This window comes from Strix aluco, chromosome 4 (assembly GCF_031877795.1).
Source record: "Strix aluco isolate bStrAlu1 chromosome 4, bStrAlu1.hap1, whole genome shotgun sequence".
Lineage (NCBI taxonomy): Eukaryota > Metazoa > Chordata > Aves > Strigiformes > Strigidae > Strix > Strix aluco.
The window spans coordinates 71,774,945-71,795,558 of record NC_133934.1 but is presented as its reverse complement, the minus strand read 5'-3'; positions in this window follow the sequence as shown (position 1 = coordinate 71,795,558).

Below are 20,614 nucleotides of genomic sequence, written 5' to 3'. Positions count from 1 at the left end.
AGGTTTTATTCTCTCACTCAGACTAATTTCTGGATGTAATTACTAATAGATGAAACCAAAGTTCAGCTGAGCTGGTAAGTGCTTCACTGAAAGTTTTCCAAAATTAGCAACTGTCATGAGTCTTGAAACTTGATAAAGACTCTCTGAAGATTGGGCTTCCACAACAGTGATGCTCAGTTACAGGCATGTCAGCAATACCACAAATGCGTTGCCACACTGACACACTAAAACCTACTAAAAGTGGGTGAGGGAGGAAGTTATCTTCTTTTTGCGTGTTGCACATATGTGCAGATGTCAAAATAAGTCACTGTGCTATACCAGCACTTACTATAGAGGAGAAACAGAACAGAGCAGGATCATCAGGACTATCCCCTGCTAACATCCCACCCTGCTTTTAAATGTTCATACTGCCTCCATTTGCAGCAAAAATAAGCTGTTCGACCTTTGTAGATAAAGGAAATTCATGCAATTTAGTCTGAGTCCAAACTTCTACTGTTGCCTAGTAATGTATCTCATTTTATTTGCTTCTGAACTCCAAACTGCAAAACTATTCTGTAAGCTGCTATTTTCTTAATTTAAAAAATATTAAAACAATTATTAAAAATATATGTTATACACCTCACTCCTTGATATCACTTTATGATAACTACATTTTTTCTTATAAAAAAGTATAATTACTTATTTGACAGGTCATGGGATATGGACTAAAAAGGTGCAAGGTTCCCTTCCCCCACTCCTCCCTGCTTTGAAGCCTCTTTTCCTTTTGATTGTCCTTAAAGAAAACAACCAAAAAAAAATTATATTTGGGAAACAAGCTAGATATTTTACACATATTGTTCACTCTGAAAATATATACACTTATGCAAAAGAACTTCATAATAAAAAACCCCATTCCATCCTCTCCATCAGCAGTCTGTGGAGTATGAACACTTCATGATACTTACACAGCACATTTGTAGCCAGACTCTGGTGCCCACCCCTTTTCTCCTTGGTCAAGCAAACCTGTCCCAAGGGCTCTGTGCTTGGCACGTCTGCCACAGCACTCATGGGGAAGGACAACCTAGGACCACTTCTTCACTGGCAAATCACCCAGATGAAATGGGGAGAACTAAACTGTTCCCCTTCAGTGACTGTTTTCAGAATCTTGTTTCCCTTCAACTACCTGCTCTAAGGAAAAAAAACAGTGGGTGGGCAAAAAAAGTGAGAATGAATGTGAGACACCCTAGTGGGTCAATCTTAATTCCAGTGTAACAAGGCTTATGCACTATTCCTTCTTCAAAAGGTACCAACGGACCTCAAGAGACTTGTATGAGCCCCCATTTAAAAAAATATTATCTAATACAGTGAATATCTATAGAATGGTAAGATATTTCTTTAGTAGGGAGTCTTGAAATATGAAGTGCCTGTACACTTCTTTAGTACCATAAGAATTTTTCCTGATTAATCGTAAGTGAAACTTCAGAATCTATTTTTCAAACCTTTTCAAAACACTTTCCTCATACCTTAAAACAAAGAAAAAGAAGAAAAAAAAAAAAAGGAGGGGGAGCCAGGGAGAATGAGAAGAAGGATATACTGATGGAATTGAGAAACTGCATAAGTAGCTCTCATCTGGATCTGAGTACATCCAGATACGCTCCAAGTGCCAATTGTGCAGTAAGCTTGATAATAAATCTAGCACAGGAGTGTAAGAACTACATACAAGAACTAAGACTTCTTCCCTTAAGAAGTGGACTGTAAGGATACAACTTTTCTAAAACCACTAAGCAAATAATAAACACACAGCTCTCTTTGTGAGCAAGTCTGCAGACCTGAACAGTTCTTTAGGACTACACTCCTCTGCTTCCACCCAACTGTTTTCCTTTAAATTACCTTCTACCATTGTCTGAAGAACTTAATTGTTTGAATTATGGTCTTTTTTTTCTTTTTTCTTTTTTTTTTTTTGGCTACATCCAGCTTGTATAAAAGACCCATTGCCCTCTTGTGGCTCTATTACTTGTAAGCAGACTTTGTCCACAAGGAAGCTGTATCTGAGAATAGCCCAACACAGTCTTTTTGTACCTTTTAAGATTTGCATCACAGAAGGAAATGTTGGCTTATATCCAGGCCCACGATTTACTGTAACCTTCCAAAGGAACACCCAGTTGACTAGAACAATTTATTAGCCATGCCAAAAAGAAAGAAAGGCAATATTTCTGGCATGGTCTTTTTCCAAAGGCCCGAGCATAATAAGAGAGATTACACCTGTTTGCTATTTCTACATTCAGAACCTTAGACACTGTATTCAGTTCTCTTAAACTTACTTGAAGTCAGACATCTTTGATGTGGCTCACTGACGTGTCAGAAAATGAAACCTCATTGTTGAAAGGAAATTGTTATTATCTTCCCAGACAAAAAGAAATGCAATTACACTTGGTCATACAGGCCTTATTATATGCACCTTCCTGAATACAGAAATCACTTTAACTTCTATAGAACCAAACCTGAAGACTCCAAATACTGAGAAAATTACCTTCTAAAAAACCAAAACAGAATACACGGAAATATTCACCAATGCAATATACAGACACATATAAGTGTCATGAAATGGGTAGCAACATGAAAAGTAGAAATCTAGCTTTTACTCCCAAATAACAGTGTGGTGTGCTGCTCTATGGTTTCTGATCAGCATGAAGACTTTTGTCAACTGGCATGAAAAGCCATTAATTTCAGTTCACCCCTTATTTAACACTTCCCTCCTCCTCCCCCACAGCTCATCAAGCAACTCTTGATAATTTGCTCTTCATACCTAGATTCTCTGAATCCATCCCTCACATAGAATCATCCACCTTCCAAAAGTTTTTTCTGCGTGGTAGCCTTGAAAACAGCAAGATGAAGTGAAAATCAAATGGGTTATTTTTCTATGCCAGTTGTAAAGTAAGCATGCAAAAGAACTGAAATCAGATAGTAGACAGATATAACTAAGAACTGCAGTGTCTTTATATTATCTCCATAGTAAAATTTCACAAAATCCTGTGATAGCAAACAGTCGTTATCAGATTTGATGCCATTTTATTCAGTTACAAGTTGGTCATGCTTAATCACCATGACCTACCTTTCTGGAAATCATAATTTTTTTTGAATGCTTCACTTTCATTAGCTGATCACATTAACAATATGTACAGAAGCACCACTGAAATGCCTGGATTAATCTGTGGGGCAAAGCTAAAAACATTTAAAGTCCATCTTCCTACATAAACTGAAAAGTCTGAGTTGAAGAATAAAATGCTTGGACCTTACTATGTGTCACAAGAATCACTGATTTTTTTTTTTTTCTTGAATTTGTGTTCTATGACTGCCCCAAAATTCTAGCTGCAAAGCTCCAGCAAGTGGATAAATTATTGCTTTTAGACATACTGAGCTCAGGAATGTGGAAAACAAGCCCAAAGCACAGAATAAAGAATAAAAGGGTTTTTTAAATTTAAAAAAAAAAAAAAAAAAAGAAAAAAGAGAAAGAGTGTAATCGATGAACAGAGAAGTCATACTTGGTTACTAGAGTACTTAGGCTACAGGATGTGCAGCTTCATCTCACTCTTTATGATTACAGATCTCAACATCTGGCTCTCAGTAGATACAAATTTGGTGGCAGATGTTTGCAAGAATCACAGGGGAGAGACTGTTTTTGTAGTTAAAAGTGAATAAGGCAAGTTGTTCATTTTGCCACATTTTTGTCACCCTTCCATTTTGAACCATCACCCTTCTCCCTCTTGTCTGTCAGTCTTGGACAGGACAAGCCATTTGGCAATGGCTTACTGAATTAAACCTTCTCCAAACATGCCCTCATCATCCCAAGTTCATAATCTTTCCATACCTTCTCCACTTTCAAACCAGAGATCAGAGATGATAGCCAAGGCCTCCTCACATGTTTTGCACACGCAGGCACAGCCCAGATGTGAACACAGAGACTGAACCTCCACATCCATGGGCTATATGGCATTTTGCCCTTCCATTTTGCCGTAGTGGTTGCCTCTAGCCCTGCATAGTGTCCCCGAGAGCGCCGTGCACCTGCAACACACCTTAGCACCACCCAGCACCCACAAAATGGGAAACTGCTAAAGCCTGGTTGAGAAGCAGGAGAATGGTGTCAACAACCCCTTCTCTATCCCCATTCCAGTGAATCCACGACCAGCATATAAACAATTCAAAGTTACATGTTCTATCTCACTCTGTGTTAATATTATCTCCCTTCTTGTTCTGTGAATACAGCCTTTGGAGAAATGGCCCCTACAATCAAAATTCAATTGCTAACAACAGAACTTACTTCCAGCCTCAAGCCTCCATTCATTATGAATATCTATCTGTTACAAATTAAAGAGATATCACATCTACCACTCTCTTGACTCCAGACAAGAAGTTGTTTAATTTTGCACAGAGTAAGTGGACCAAGTGCTTGTCTGAATTTTAGCAGTCTGATTATACCCATGTCCCACATTCAACTCTAACCTGAAAGAAGGAAAAAAAATACATTCCACACTTAGATTGTCTCAGCTCATACTTTTCAGTCTTGAATGAAGCTTTCGACAAAGGAATCAAAAGATGCTAGATACTAGTCAGTGCTCGTAAATCAGGACACCCTCCTCCCTCCCTCCCCTTTTTTTTGCTTTTGAAAAGGAGTCTAGCTTCACTCCCTAAACAAGCAAACCAATTTGCAAAACCATCTATACCAAATGGGCTAGCAGGCTTTGGAAATCTAGCCCTTCGCAAACTGGCCTTTGCTTCTTCATTCATTAGTGGCCCTTTTTGCTCAATTTTATATGCTAGCAACTCAAAGTCTAGTCCAGTACTACTGCAGATAACCATAACTTTTAGCCAGTATAAAAGCTTGAGCTGCACTTGATTTCATAACCTACAAGTAAATGACTTCATATGCTTTACCAATCCTGCAAGCCATCTGGTCCCCCACTTGGCACTGTCTTGTTGGAGCTCCCTGCCCTGTGGCTCTTGCACAGCTGTTGTATTCATAGTCTTGGAAGTAAACAGAATTTCTACTTCTTCTATGATTACCCCTAACTTTCTGTTGCTAGTCGATATGCTTCCTAACATTTAGATACTGTGATGGTTTCAACAATGTCCTATAGACGTATGGTAATACATAGCAAATCTTCCAGAAGGCAATACAGAGCACTGAGATTCACAAGTGCCTTTCTCACCTGCAATTAGAAATGAGCTCAGTTCAGAAAACTCTTAATTCTGTGGAAACATGCATTGAACGTCTCTGGATTTCAGATCTGACCATGATATCTCTAAAGTTTCAGACTCAGATCCCCAACTCTAACTTAGATTATTTGATTTGTGGCAGTTAGGCCCATGTGCATCACCCATACAGTCCTTTCCATGCTATGAAAATACTATGCCCAACAGTGTTTCCCAAGGATGCTGTCCCAGTGCTCATTAAGACAAGCAATAAAAAAACATCATTTACTTCCTAGTACTTTTAATAATAAAGCCATATCAACTCAATAGCTAGACTCCAACCTGCTTTGAGACAAAACCAGGTTAAGTCCTCTCCCTCTTTTCTCCCCTTGTTTTTTGAAGGAGAAGAGGATTATCCTATCACAGCTCACCACAGGCACTCTGAGCTTCACAGAAACAGCAGACAGGACATTTCCCAGGCCAAAGCCACAAGACCCTTTTCCTTCAGCAGCTGGACAACACAGCTGTTAGTTTCTCAATAAAATGGCCTGAGGCACATCTTGGAGCAGTACCTATTTTATGCAGGAGAGGGCAGCGATATACACATGCACACACTCAGCAGTTAAATTGACATGCATTTAGACACACTTCCTTCGAGTGTATGACTGTCCTGGAAGTTCAGATGCTGCTCATGATCATGCAACTAAATCAAGGGAAATCCCACTATGGCATACAGCAACCTTATGATGACAACTCAAAATGAATGCAGATAGTTTGATGATAAATTAGAGGAATCAAATGTGTGGGGTTGAAAAGCAATTGTAAAAGGTACAGGATATGCTAGTGGGATAAACAGATTCAGCTTGGGAGAAAGCAGAGATCCACAGCAATTTGTCTCTTCTTTAAGAGCTGGCAATTCAAATTTTTATTTAAATATAGGCACCCACAAACATAAGATGCAAGAAGGGAAAAGGAAGAAGATTCCTAAAGTGTCCAAAGCTGAAATCTGCAAGCCATTTCATCATTTGATTCAGTAGGACTTAGGCATCTAAACACCAGCATGCATCTGAGACTGGAGGATGTTTCGATAGCAAGTTAGTGACACTTGGAAAACCTGAAAAGGCTTGCTCCTAAAACTCTGTTTACTAAGCTTTAACAAATATCTTTACTTATACTTTTGGAAAATATTTCAACTTCTTCCCATAGCAGAAGTAGTGCCATAGGACATTCATTTGGATTATGACTTTTTTTTCCTTTTTATATGGAGCTCAGAGAGAAAACATCAAGACAAAAGTAATACTCCTTAATATAAAACACCAGAAATTAACAAGCACGATTTAAAGTGGACTACTTCACAAACAGAAAGGAGCATATATAAGCTAAAACCAAGGAAACTCTCTCCATGCATCTCTGATTTGTCCAGTACAAGCAGCACCAAGATATGTTCGATACATACCTTAGGGTAACTAATAGCTATTGGCAGATGTTCATTCAATAACAAATTTGTATTCATCCAGTTTACAGGGGAACCCTCACAAGCACACTCAGAAGCCCACAAAACACCTTAATGGTGAAGCTTCACAACTGGGAGAGGCAGGAAGACCCAGCATGCAGGAGCGCTCATCCACTGCTAGAACAAACGCAGTCCTTGGGAAAAAGCTGTTCTGCACAGCTGAACAGCACTCCAAAAACTGTCACTCAAAATAGGAGTGACAAAGAAGAGAAACTGGAGCAGTGCCCTGGCTCCCCCGGGAGGAACAACGCATGGACAGCACAGGGGTGAGTGCCACCTGAACCTTCATACAGCAAAAACTCATACCAAGGCTATCTGGGCAGCAAGAGCAACCAGGTAGGAGGCAGACAGAGGCACAGCACGGTGCCAGGCTAGGCAGGCTGACACCGAGCAGTTTCACGGACAGCAATTGGTAGTACTGGCACCTAACAGAGATGCTTTGTGGGCTGTGTCTTCAGAATGGTACTGCAGTATCAGCATGGTACCCAGCACTCCTTCCAACCTGATTATCTAGAACACTTCAGATGGAGAAGCTGGCTTGATTCAACCAGAACAAATTCAGGGAACAAAAACCATCACAGAAGAAATGACATGAAAGCAAAGAATTTTAAAAAGCTCCCCAAATTTACATATGCAAAGACAGTGATCTAGATGAGCTCCTCTCAGAGTCAGAAATTAGTATACACACTTAAAACCAAAATACAGATCCAGATCCTCCTGTCTGAAAGGAGCCACAGAAAAGGGTAGGAAGATCATCTAGTCAGGCAAAAATAGGAATACAGTAACTTTGCCTAACACATGCCTCTCCAGAAACAAGAAGCCACCAGCTTGCTTACCCGGTCCCATAACTACTGGGCAGGTTGTAGCCAGCCAAAAGCAGTAGTTGGAAGTTGCTCTGAATGAAGTCTAGAAGGTTGGGTACCATCTGGATATACCAGCCCCTACCATCAAAAGCCCTGCAACAAGCAGCCCTGGAGCAGCCTGCACCCTTCCTTCGGGGATGCTCAGTATTCCCCCTTCTTTGGCACAGCTCAATCTCACTTAGCTCAACAAACCACCCACCCACCAAGAAAGGTGCCACTGCAATTTCTAGGGAAAGTATCCCTTTGCTAAAGGCCAGAAGGGAAGAAACTGCTGCTCCAGCAGTGCTTTGGAGCAGAGGGTGATCTGTGGATGGGGCATATGTTTGCAAACAGGTGCAGAGTGCCTGCACATCACCCTCAGGCATAATAAAAGCCACCACAACATGTTCTCAGCATGGTCTGACAAACAGGCAAAGAAAGCACCTGGCACCTCCAGCAGCAGCATCTGGGAGAGGTAAAACAGGGAGCTGAGCGCCAGGTACTCACTCCATATTGTTAATTCTGACTTATGTAACTTATATGGCTTGTACATGCACATGAAGCTGAATGGCATAAAACTAAGTGAATATTTAAGCTAATGTAAACAGCCTACTCATTTAAAATAAAACAAACAAAAAACCCCCAACTAACCAAAAAAAAAAAAAAAACCCAACAACAAATAAAAGGATACCATGAAAGAGCAGCCTAAATATGCAAAGAGTACACAAAAAGATCTCTATTTCTGTAACTAAACTGTGGTAACTAGAGCTGTATCAACAGTACCTCTTAGTGGCCACAGTAATCTGCTACCAAAAGGAGGGAAGATGAAAAAAATAAAAAAAAAGTCATGAGTGGAAACATTAGTGAGCTAGGAGAAAAAAGAAATAAGGCAAAAGTAGAAGGATCTGGTACCCTACTTGGAATAATCTTGAAAACATTGTTTTAAAGAGATTGTTTTTTCCCCTTTATCTTTTAAAAAGATGAATGTGAACAGATATCATTCAGCCTATGTTCTGTGTGCCACATGCACACACTTTCCACAAATCCTGCTAGCATAATTCCCCCGGCCTTGAAAACTCATATTTAATATGTTTAAAAGTATAGAACCCATTGGAAACATTTCAAATATGTAAAGTAAGATCCAAACCAAGGTAAACAATCTTCATATTTCTTTCCACGTGGGCTGCGGAAGGGGCAAATGGGGAATGGGATACATATATCCATTTACAGTGTATCAAGATACATAAAAATAACAAAGCATAAAGTTATTTTTGACATCCCTGTGCTTCACTTCTGCAAATGTGAAGGATTGCCAGAGAGCTAGATGATTGATTTGTGTCTAGAAAAGGGTGGAATCTGAAGATGACAGAGGCACACGCAAACTGTCTGCATGGCTAGGAAACACTTTTCTTTGCCCTGCCTGGGGCATTGGAATGCAGATTGGGAAGCACAAGGCATAACCTCCAGAGCACGCTGCTAAGGCAGAGCTTGTAAGCATAAAGGATAAAGAATATCCATGTTATTTTGGGGAGATCATGAGTGTACACTACATTACAAATAAAGTAATGAAGAGCAGAAACAGCAAGAACCCTAAATAAAATCTTCCCAGATGTAGCCACACAAATACGGGAAGATATGGAATGAAAATGAAGCCTGCTGCCACCCTCCGCCTCACCAAGACGACGACCCAGGGATACCATTCATCAAGGGGAATGGTATTGTGTAACATATTCCACCCTTGATAACTTTAACATTCATTCAATTTAATATAGAAATAAGTAAGTTGACCACTGGCTAAATTTAAACTAATACCTATTTGGTATACAGGAGTGTTCAAATGTCCTCTATCGTTTAACTGCAAGCTGGAGTGCTAAACTTCCTCTGACTCTACCTCATGCTTGTAAATCTTCCAGCCAGTCAATTAACTGCCTGGTAAAGGACTGGCACCTCATATATTGTCACTTAATTATGTTATGCTACATTGGGCTTCCTAGGAGGCACTCATTTAGCACAAAAACACCTCTAAAGAAAACCATGTAGACAGACTGCTCGAGCCAGAGACGATGAAGAATGCTGCTGACAGGGGAACAGAAATGACAACTAAAACAGCCTTTGGAACGGAAGGAGAAACCGTAGCGACGGGGAAAAAGAAACCAAGCATGGACATTTGAACCATCAGATAAACAGCAGCTGACAGGACATTTTAGACCTGGAAGGAGGGGGCAGAGGAGGAGGAGGAGAAGTGCACCAAAGTGGAAATAGAAAATTACCCTCCTGAATGAACGAGATGTGTTTGAAATGAGTCACAGGGGAAGGCGAGTGCAAACATCAGCAAGTCGAGAAGCTGACTGCGCGGTACCTTGCTCCTGATGCCGGTCTTCAGAAACGAGAGACGGCTGAATAAACACAATGAGAAAAACAGCCTGTTCTCAGCTCCTACCTTTGCGATGTTGAAATGAAAATGCTTTTGGGGCACAGTCCTATGAGCGCAAGGAAGACACCGCCACTGCTGACTTCAACATAAGCAAAGGACATTTAGCGCCTCAGAACTGTCCTTCCTTCTTCTTACCCCAAAGGAGAGAGACAAAGAGATGCTTCGACCTTTCCTGTTATAGAAGGAAAATAACCCTGCTCTTATACAACACATACTGCCTTCAGAACCTATTACCAAAAAAATCCAGACCAGCAAAACTGAGCATAAAGTAGCCATATCAGCAAGGGATATAAACCAGTACAAACTTTGCCACGTGGCAGAAAACACTCATGCACACACACACATGCTTTCTTCAGTCACTAGAGCCACTGTGGATGCTGCTATGGATGGAGCATTTAGAAAGAAGTCTACAGGACGGCAGGATTGGATCTTTTGCTACTCCACAACTGAGAAGGATTTGGAGCATTAAAGATGGCAAATGGCTATAACAGAAGCTTTACTCCCCTCCCCTGGCTAAACTTTATTTCCCCTCCTCTTTGTAAACATCAGCATTTCTCTCAGTCCCAGTGACACCAACCTGGCTGGAAATCAGTACCATTCAAAGCACAGTTGCAACCGCTGTGCTTGGCAGCTTTACACTTAAGTCCGGTGTCATTCAGCTACATCAAGTCACTGGACAAAATCAGCAATTACATGGAAATTGTCAGTGAGGGCCAACATTCAAGCAGGCTCTTTTTTCCCCTCAAAATAGAATTTTCATTTGATATTACTAAATTTAGAGTCGTCCAAATCTAGATGAGAATTTAGGTTCAGAACCTAAACTGCAATGCATACATATCCCTTATTTGATTGAAAGAAATTGTCATGATATTTTTTTCCCCATTTGTCATTGAGAAATTGATACTTTACTTGTGAAGAAAACCCACTTGCTGAGAAAACACAAATAGCATGGTGGGGGAGTGAAAAATTGGTTTTGCTTCACATCTTTGTTTCACATCCCAGAAACTGCTCAGGAAGAGGATCCTTTGAATCCATGGATGGTAAGGGATTAGGGACACACTGCTTGTCTATGGAAGACTGTATTGTTTACCTTCAGATCACTCCGGACAAGGAGCCTTCTCAATACTGAAGATGTTTGCTGAATGACTTCAGGTTCCTGCCTGTGCAATTAAGAAGGCACTGTTGGACACTCAATTGTCCTATGTGCTACTGAAACAATTACTACAAACTGCACTTAAAAGGATTTCTAAAACAAGAGGCAGCATTGGTGTGTTTTCCTCCAAGCTGGAGAAAATAAGTGAATTGAAATCTATCCTTTCCCTTTCCTTATCTTCACATCACTTTGCCAGCAAAGGTCAATTACATGCTCACAAACAACCAGCTCACAGAATTTGCAATATTAGCGAAACCTTAGTCACCAGTTCCGGCTGCCTACAAGTATAAAAAGAAGCAGTGCTGCAAGCCTGTGTTAGAGCTGGTCAGGAAATTATACCCCCACTTCCCAACCCACACAAAAGCATTTTAGGAAAATGAACAATTTCCAATTTAATTGGAGTTTCCAGTTTACATACAGAGTTAAACTTTGTTTGGTTTTGGCAGCTAAAGCCTTTTCTCAGCTCAGTAAGTTTTAGTGTTTTTGAAGACAGCCTAGAAATTCAACCCAAGTGGAAAGTTTTCATTTAAGTTTTTCATTTCATCAGAAAGTTTATTTCTCCCATCCCACAGACTTTTGACCAAATTAACCAATGAGCCTCACAGGAAAAGTCCCTTTCAACACACAGGACTTCTACCTTCTTACTTAATTATTACACACTCCATTCATACTGTACTGCCCACATCCAAAAATCAAAACCCTGAATGTTTATCCTGGGCTTTTTCCTAGTATTATTTGCAAAGGTTGAAATCAATTTGTAAAACTTACTCTAAACTAATGTAAATATGTTTTGAAACATTCATTGTAAATGTCATGAAACAATGCTGATATCAATATTTTGGACAGCTTTTTACATGTACTAACAGCACACAAAATTTGAGATTAGCATCTCACTGCAAAACTGAAGGCAGATGACAAGGCTTCAGATAAATTACAGCAGCATAAATCTGTACTGTTTTCAGGTCACTGAGATCTCTGGACACACCTGAGGGCTGTCATCTTTGTTTTTATTATAGGGAGAGAAAAAAGAATCCACACAAACGTGCTGCATACAGGAGTTTCCAAACCTTTGAGTAGCTCCACTTTTACAGAAGGCGAATACACATATAGCATGCAAACATAGTAATCGCCAGTCAGACTTTCTGTCTATCAGAAGATATAGTAATATTTGTGTTCCTTCAGGGGACAGAAATGTCCTTTAGCATCCACTAGTTTTCAGACATAACTGTCAAAGACTGTGCTAAATTGGAATCTACAAGTTTTAATATTTTAAAATATAAGCCATCTGATCTCCTCAGTTTAACTTTGATCTTCATCAAAGTTCATCTTCAGCAACCCCTGGCCTACAAACCTCCATCAAAATTACCAAACTGAAAAAGGGAATAAGAGAAGATAATAAAAATCAGAGCAATAAACTGTGCAGATAGATGCTGTCTCTATTCCCAAACACCACAGCCTGTTTTCATGGATCCCCATTCTCTTTTCATACATTAATGTCTAAGCCACCTCAAGCTGCAGTCAAGAGTGTTAGAGGTAGCCAAACTTTGTTGGCCCAGCAACTTTGTCATAAGATGGGAACTTTAGATCATACACGTGTTGGGCTGGGACTTACTGTTAGCCGGCCAAATTCTCAGTGGTCAAATTCCACCAACTCTAATGGAACTCCACCACTGGTTATTTGGCCTAGCAAAACGGGTTTCCACTTCTTCCTCCTCAAGGTTGCTTTCTGACTTATCTCTGCCTCTTTTGGACAGGTCATCTCAAAACAAATGAACAAGACAAAAAAATGACTGCAGTGGCAACAGGTCCAGTCTACATGCTAAAGAGTAAGCTGCCTAGGAATTGTGAGAACTGCAACGTTGGAGTCACAAGTGTTCTACACGAGTCCAATTGCAGGAAGGCCGAGTCAGCAGCTTGAGGCACCACAGTCTAACCAGCTCTTTTGAGGCACCACAGTCTAACCAGCTCTTAGCCACTTTATCAGAGATGTCATACTGCAAGAGCGCGTGTTCCCCCTGCTTTATAACCCACACACCACACCCCAGCAGCCACGTTAACAGCAGCCATCTCCTAGCAAGCACACCCAATGGTTTCTCCCAGAGGTTTTCTCTGTCTACTTTTTACAGGCCACCCTGGGGACTCTAGCATGAAACATAATACCTTGCTTTGTAGTACTATGTTTGTCCCTGCAGAATTAGCTTTCTTCCTGAATCCAACAAAAACAAAGGAGGGAATATTTTTATGTTCTTTCCACTGCTACTTCCTTAACCATACTTTAAGACTCACCTTTTAGTAGAAAATTTCCGCTTGGGGAAAATCCAGACCCTGTTTCCATGGAAAGATAAGGACTGTGATGTTAAATGGTGTGAAAATCAATCATCTTCCACAGTGCTTCTCATAAAGTCTCACAATGCCTGTTAGAAGACCAAATGATACCCGTGGAAAATAACTGAACTTAACTATTGGCTGTGATGGATACACATAAAACAGTTTATGCAGTTTTTATAGAGGGCAACAAAGATATATTTAAAAGAGATTTAACACTTGCATGCCAAGTTATATGTTTTGTAAAATATTGTTTTATTAAATGAGCTCAGGTTATCCTAGTAGGGGAAAAAATCATAAGTGTTTTTCTTTTTTTATTTTTTTCTAAACAGTAAATATCTTCACCCTGAAGGTCACTAAAGTGCTCATCATATAGATTGCTTTTTTCAAAAGCCATAGTTAAGCCACATGTGCTGTACTTTATCCTTGTATTTATGGTATTCAACACAGAGCTGCACATTCCTATATGGGATTACATTTTATTAATCTATGTTGAAAAATATATACCATGTGTTTGGCATAAAATTAGCCAGATAATCACTTAACAGATTGAACCATATTTCAGAATGGTCCTGTATCATAGTGTCCATGGATATCAAAGTTATACATTATCCCTAAATGTGGTTTAGTCCAAGTCTCCTTGTCTCAGCACCCATGCTTAGAATGATAAAGAGATTTATTAGCTATTTCAAAAAGTGTTGCTCTATCATAATTCCTATTCAAGTGGATAATACATTTAATGTTACCACTCAGGAAACATCATGCCTTATCCCAGTAAACCAGAACTCAGGGACAAAAGGAAGGGGGGGAAGAGCCCTTAAACCTTTAAAGATATATTAGACAAATCTTGTTATAATAAGAAACTTGCATTCATAAATGAGCCTTTGATAGAAGCAATATTTCACTATGGATTCTGCAAACTCTGTAATAAAAATCAATTTACACTTTCCAAAAGACTATTATACAGTGGCTATGAATGATAACTAAGTACAGAAGACTATTAAATCCTGTCTTGAATATGTTCCAAAGAGCCGAACAATTTAAATTAAGTGTAAAGCAAGTTTATAATGGATTTTTATTGTGCTTACCTGCTCATAGTATCAAACTCTGCTTGGAGAAAAGGTGTATTTGGAACCCAAATGAGTCAAGAAAACAACAGGAATGGAGTATTTTAGTGTAATAACAGAGTAATTAAATTGTATTCTCTCAGAAATCAAGTTGGTACATAGACAACGGAGATTTTTTCTGGGTGTATATTCAGTGGTCACAGGATAAGCAGGCTAACCAAGTTTTTTAATCTGTCTGAAGGGTCTTTCAGTTTTGTCATCAAAATAAAAATAATAATCATCTCATAGCAACATTCCTACTTGTTCATAGCTGAGGGTGTTTTTTTCTGGTAAAAAAAAATAATCTCACATTGAGTAGAATGCACAGGCTTGTACAAAAGTATCATCACACAAAAGCAGAAATGCCTCTGTCCTTGGGTTCAAAATGAACCTCTGTGAGAGACCAAGTGCAGATGATGTAAAGCTCGTTGACTAGAGTCTATGTTCCCACACTGCTACACAAAGCACAAGTGAAAACAAGCCTGCACTATCAATTCTGCATCATGACTCTCCAAGGATGGATCAATCACGGCGTCTTCCTCAGCCTTTGCATCAGAAACTATATGAAACAATGAGCCACTGTGGATTTTGAAACTATTCTGCTACAACCATGTGGCTAGAAAATACTGTGCTTCAGCTAAGGTCTTGCCAAATCCCAGACTGACACATAACCAGGGGGCTAGATCAATTAGCACAGACTTAGTAAACCACCTGGTGACATCTTCATGACTATGAAATTACTCTTCAGAAACCACCAAGGCCACATTTGAAAGATCTCTACCATGATTAAACTCCATAGTACAATCTGGACCAACAGAATTTCAACTTGTATAAGCAGATATTTCTGGTTTTTCCTTACCCGTTCCTCTGCTATCAAGTATCATACCTTGCCTTATACCTCAAGACTCCAAGTAGAGTTACAAATCTAGCCTAGGAATCAGTTTTAGCTTTGCTAGAAGAAATTTCAGAACATGTATTTTCATACAACCTGGCAGAATGCAGTCCAGACCAAAGAGATTTCTAAACCTCTGACACTGAGGTCTCCTTCTGTGATGAAATTACAAAGTTCTGCTCCAAAGCACAAGGTTTCTGGCATCTGTACATTACCACCAGGTTTCTTTCAAAATAAATTCCACTCACTTTGCCTTTTTGAGGGAGCAGGCCAAAGTATTTTGGCTCAAGTCTTCCCCAAAAATGTCATGGCTAAAATAGGCATCCAACAATTGAACATTTCATCCCAAAGTGTGAAATGTCTGGCAAAATTATAAAAAGCTGTGTACGAGATTACAACAGAAAACCTTGGTGGTTACCAACCTCACTTATAACACCTGCCATAGTGATAATACATAATCTTTACATGCCAGTCGTTTGGAGGTTCCTTACATTCTCTTGGGGAGGTACTGTGACTGTTTCCAATCCTACAGATGTAGGCTGCTAGCACACTGTATCTTCACAGCATCCCCTACTACAAGGTGTACACTAAAGCCATGTCTGAGACCCACAACCAGAAAACTGCCCTGGAAAAGCTTTCTTTTACCCCTTCCCCTTTTCAAACCACAGACTGTTGGCTTGAATTTATTTGTCAGAGGAATGAGAATGCTGGTTAACAACTAGAAGATACTGCTCAAGGAGGATGTGTAATCTCCATCAGTGGAGCCTCTTCAGAACAGGTCAGACGTTAGTCAGAAGGAATTTGGTATAGCTGAGTTTGCTTTGGGGGAAGGAGCAACCCAGGGTACTTGCTGGAGATCAAAGTTTCCAGCTATGATTGCTCTAAGTCCAGAATATGCAACAAAGAGCAGAAAAAAAATGTTCTTGCATTAAGTTTGTTGAAATAGGACTGCTTGAAATGTTCATGTCAAAATCAAAACCAAGCTGAACTTCTCTAGTTTAAAGCTCTGCTCCACAGCCAAATAGAAATATAAGCTTATCGTGCGTAAATGAATTCTGAATTATTTGAGCTGGCTTACAAGTTTACAATGAAAATCAAGTATCCCTGTGCAAAAACTAAGAATAGTGTTTAAAGTTTCACAGAAAAGAAACTTTACTTCTCAAACTTGAAAACAGTTTTGGGCTTTTTTGGGTTTTTTGTTTCTTTTTACCATCTCATGACAAACAAATCCCCTTGATTTTGCATAAACCCAGTCGTATTTTCTACAGTTTGCATCACTGACATGTCAAAAAAAAAAAAAAAACAAAAAAAAACCCAACTTCAAATACACCAAGCTCAAAATAGAATTTCAGAGATCATTTTTATATGGAAGTCATCAAATCATAGAGAAGATTTTTTCACTCTGTTGTCCTCCAGGACTTGTATTTTGAGCAACTTTTCCAAAAGCAACATTGGTTCTGTTTGCAATTCATCTCTCCAGTGAACATTTTTAAACTTGAAGAAGTGGCAGCAGGAAAAAAAGGAGAGGCCAAAAGACAAAAATATGAACATATTTAAAACGGGGATTCTATAGGAATGAGACAGTTCATTTTTGCGTGCATGTGCATGTATTTTAAATTTAAAGGAAGTCTTGCTTACAAGGCAAAACCGCTAGTGGTGTGAATTATACGACTCCAACTTCCTCCAGTTTGGCAGAGTGGTAAGAGCTCTGCGGAAGGCAGCCACTGTGGTTTGACTCTCACTGATAATAGCCGACCCTCCCTCCACCCCCTGAAAACTCAGCACTCTAAAAATAAAAGGAGGCAAAAGGAGAGCCATTTCCTTGCCAACACCAGTAGCTGGGAGGCCTGGAATGATGCCATTAGATACCCTGCTATTTATTGCCCATTTCCACCCCATAGGAAGCTTGGGGAAGTAGTTGCCAAAAGAAAAAAGAAGGGAGAAAAATAAACCTTCCTGTTTGGCTTAACATTTGACAGGACAAAGTCAGATAATTCTAGCTCTACATTTTGCACGTTCTTGCCCACAGTTGTTTTCCTCCAGAGGGTCCTTCTGAAAACAAACATGGATTTTTATACATCAATGCTTTCAAAGCAAACACAGGAAGTATCTTCAGTCTCCTACACGTACCTTCCTCTACTTTGCCTGCTGCTTCACTCTCTCTTCACTGGGCACTTGCATTCTGGACAGCACAAAACCAGGAGCATTAAAATATATATACTCATTAATTCAGTTTCTTTCAGAAATTACTGTTTCATCAATACCAAAAGTTTTCCAAGTCAGTCATGGTTTTAACAAATTGTTTCAAATCAGAGATATGACTCTGGCTGAAAGGAAGGGGAAAGAGTGGAAAAAGAGCAATTTCTAAAAATTCATTAAGTTTGTTATCTCCTCTCTGTCCAATTGAGAGACAATTCAAATTAGTCTCCTACCTGCCCAAAGAAGTCATACCTGCTAGGTTAGAAATGTTCCTGGGCATGTCCTCCCAAAATTGTTCTACTTTATTTAGATTAAATGCTATTGAGAACCAAGACAGACTATCACCTGGTAGAGCTAAGCTAGTCAACTAGCTCAGGGTCTCCAAAGCCTGTTCCACTGAGGAGTTATGACTTACAAACTACATCAGAAATGACAATAAAATAGAAAAATTTTCAAGGCTGAGATCAGGTGAATGTCTGAAGACCTATTTTTAAAGTGTCTGCTCCAAAATGAAGCTGGCTAAGAAATGGTCCAGCATTTCTTCCCTCATGTGAAAGGCATTTAACTCACTTCCAACTTCATTAACAAGATGCACAGAAGCCTAGTATGTGGGTGAGGGGAATGTCAAAATGTGTAGTTTTGAAGTTGCCAGATTTTCTTTTCTTAATCCAAGTAAACTTATCTTAAAAACTTAATCCAAGTACATAGATATTTCCAGGTCAATCAAGCCTACACTCATTTAAGTTTTTGATAAGTAAATAACTTGCCAATAGGAAAAAAATCTCCAGTCAAGAAGGGAGGGGGATGACCAGCTTTCCAACCTCCCCTGCAATCCTGGGTCAGTCCTAATGCCAGCAGAATCTGATCAGTCACGTGGCTGCCATACCCTCCTTCATTCTTAATTGCCAAATAACCCAAGTTGTAAAAATTTTTCATTTCTACAGCAAGACACACCCTCTGACAAGTACTTACCTCAGGGAACACAGCAGTTAGCCTTTTTGGGTCAGCGTTAATCCTTTCTGAGCTGCTGTGGCTGAGCGGCAGCAGACATCCCAGCCCCACAACAGAGACCTAGGCAAGCTCCATGCTCTTTGCCCCAGCTTCCTGACACAGCCTGGCTCCAACGCAGAGGAAACCCAAGCAGCAATGTAGAAGGGTAACCACCCAACTTCTCCAGCCAGGTCACCACTCTGAGCGATCAGGACCGGGCAGATCAGATCCCGCCTGACCCACAGCCTATAAACACACTACAGCACAATAGAGACTGCATATGGTGGGAACATGTGGAAATACATCATTAGGACAGGGTGGGAAGTTTTGTTTCCTGTCCTGCTAACATTTTTAGGATTACCACAACAAATTCTTCTGCACCAGGACACAAAAGAGGAGACAGAGTGAGAGACATCTCCCCCCACCTTAGGAAAAGAGGCATCCAAAGAGGATAGCCAAAAGTCCAGTAGTCATAGCTCGTAACTGTGAAGGAACAGGAACCTGAGAATCAAGACCTCATGTTTGGCAGACACATCTCCTGCATTCTCAGGAAAAGCTTTACCCTCCAGGGTATTGGCTATTCTGAGCTCTCTCCTCTGGCTTTGTACAGGAACTCAGTGCCAGATCACAGAAGTTTTTCCACGCAAAAGTTTCATCCAAAGTGACAAGTTTCTATGAAAAGTTCTGATGAAAAAAATGTTCTCTTGGAAAATTCCTAGCAAGCTCTAATCTTCATGTTAAATCATGGCCATGGACTTAGAGCACTTTACTCCACACATGCTGACTGGAGCCTAGTAAATCTGTACTGAGCTCTGGTTCCTCCTCCACCCCTCCCCTTTGGGACATGTAAATTCTTGCATCCTCTGGGTTCTATATAACCTCCTGGTCAAAAATGCAGTACTTTTTTTTGTGAATCAAGCTCCTGTTATTTGTCTGGAGCAAAGTATCCAAGCCTGAGTTTTCGTAACTCTCCCTTTTGTATTCACCTAGTCATACCAAGCTATTCTTCCTGCAAGGTTCATCTCAGATGTCCTCCCTGAATAGTGTGGCAAAGACTTTACAAGCATGGAAGGTTTTCTGTTACTTGCAAAGGGTTACAAGCAACTGAAAATTCTTCACTTGCTCCCTGCTGCTTCAGAAGAGCAGTGCCATCTTCTAAATAAGCAGAGACAGCTGAAAACAGCGATGAATCTCCCTCCAATGCAGTTCACAAAATCATTGAAACTACTTCTGTGAATTCAAATATTTGTATTACAATTCTCAGCTTTAATAGAAATTCTGATTGCATAGAAATTAAATTATTTTCTCTTGGCAGCTTTCAATATCAAGTGGAAATGGCACTTTTCTTTCCTGAGCAGTAAGGATCAGAAGGCAGTCTAGTCCCCCACACTTCAGTTTTTTAGGAGGCTGTTTTCCTGCTCTTCTCAAAGCTTGCAACCTTGCCATTCACAGTCTCATTATTTCCTTCTTTCAAAGGATGACACCAAGGACTCAGCACAAAACTATCTCCACTGACACATCATCCATATTACAAACTCTAGATCCATGTTAAGTCTGGACTAAAGTACAACACAGTTGTCATACTGGCAACTAGAAACATATGAAGATCATCGATTTCTATGTGGCAATAGATAAAGAACAGACACTGAGGGCTAAACTGTCTTGAATTATCTCATATTTGATGTAGGCCAAGTGTGAGTACACGGACAGTTTCCCTGGAGCAAGTGACGTGCAGTAATGTTATTCTGCAACAACTCACTTGCGTGCTAAGCCCTTACACTTGTAGCTATTAATCAGTCCAGACACAGTGTTGATCTGACCTTGACAAGAAGTAGCCAAAGGAATTGTGAACCATCAGTCTCCGAGCAGAGATTTCTTCTTGTCCAGGTATTAAAAACAGACTTACTCATTTTTAAATATATCTCCCAACAATCAGCATACATGTGAAACAAGAGCCTACTTAAGATGGGAATATACATGGGAGCCATTCG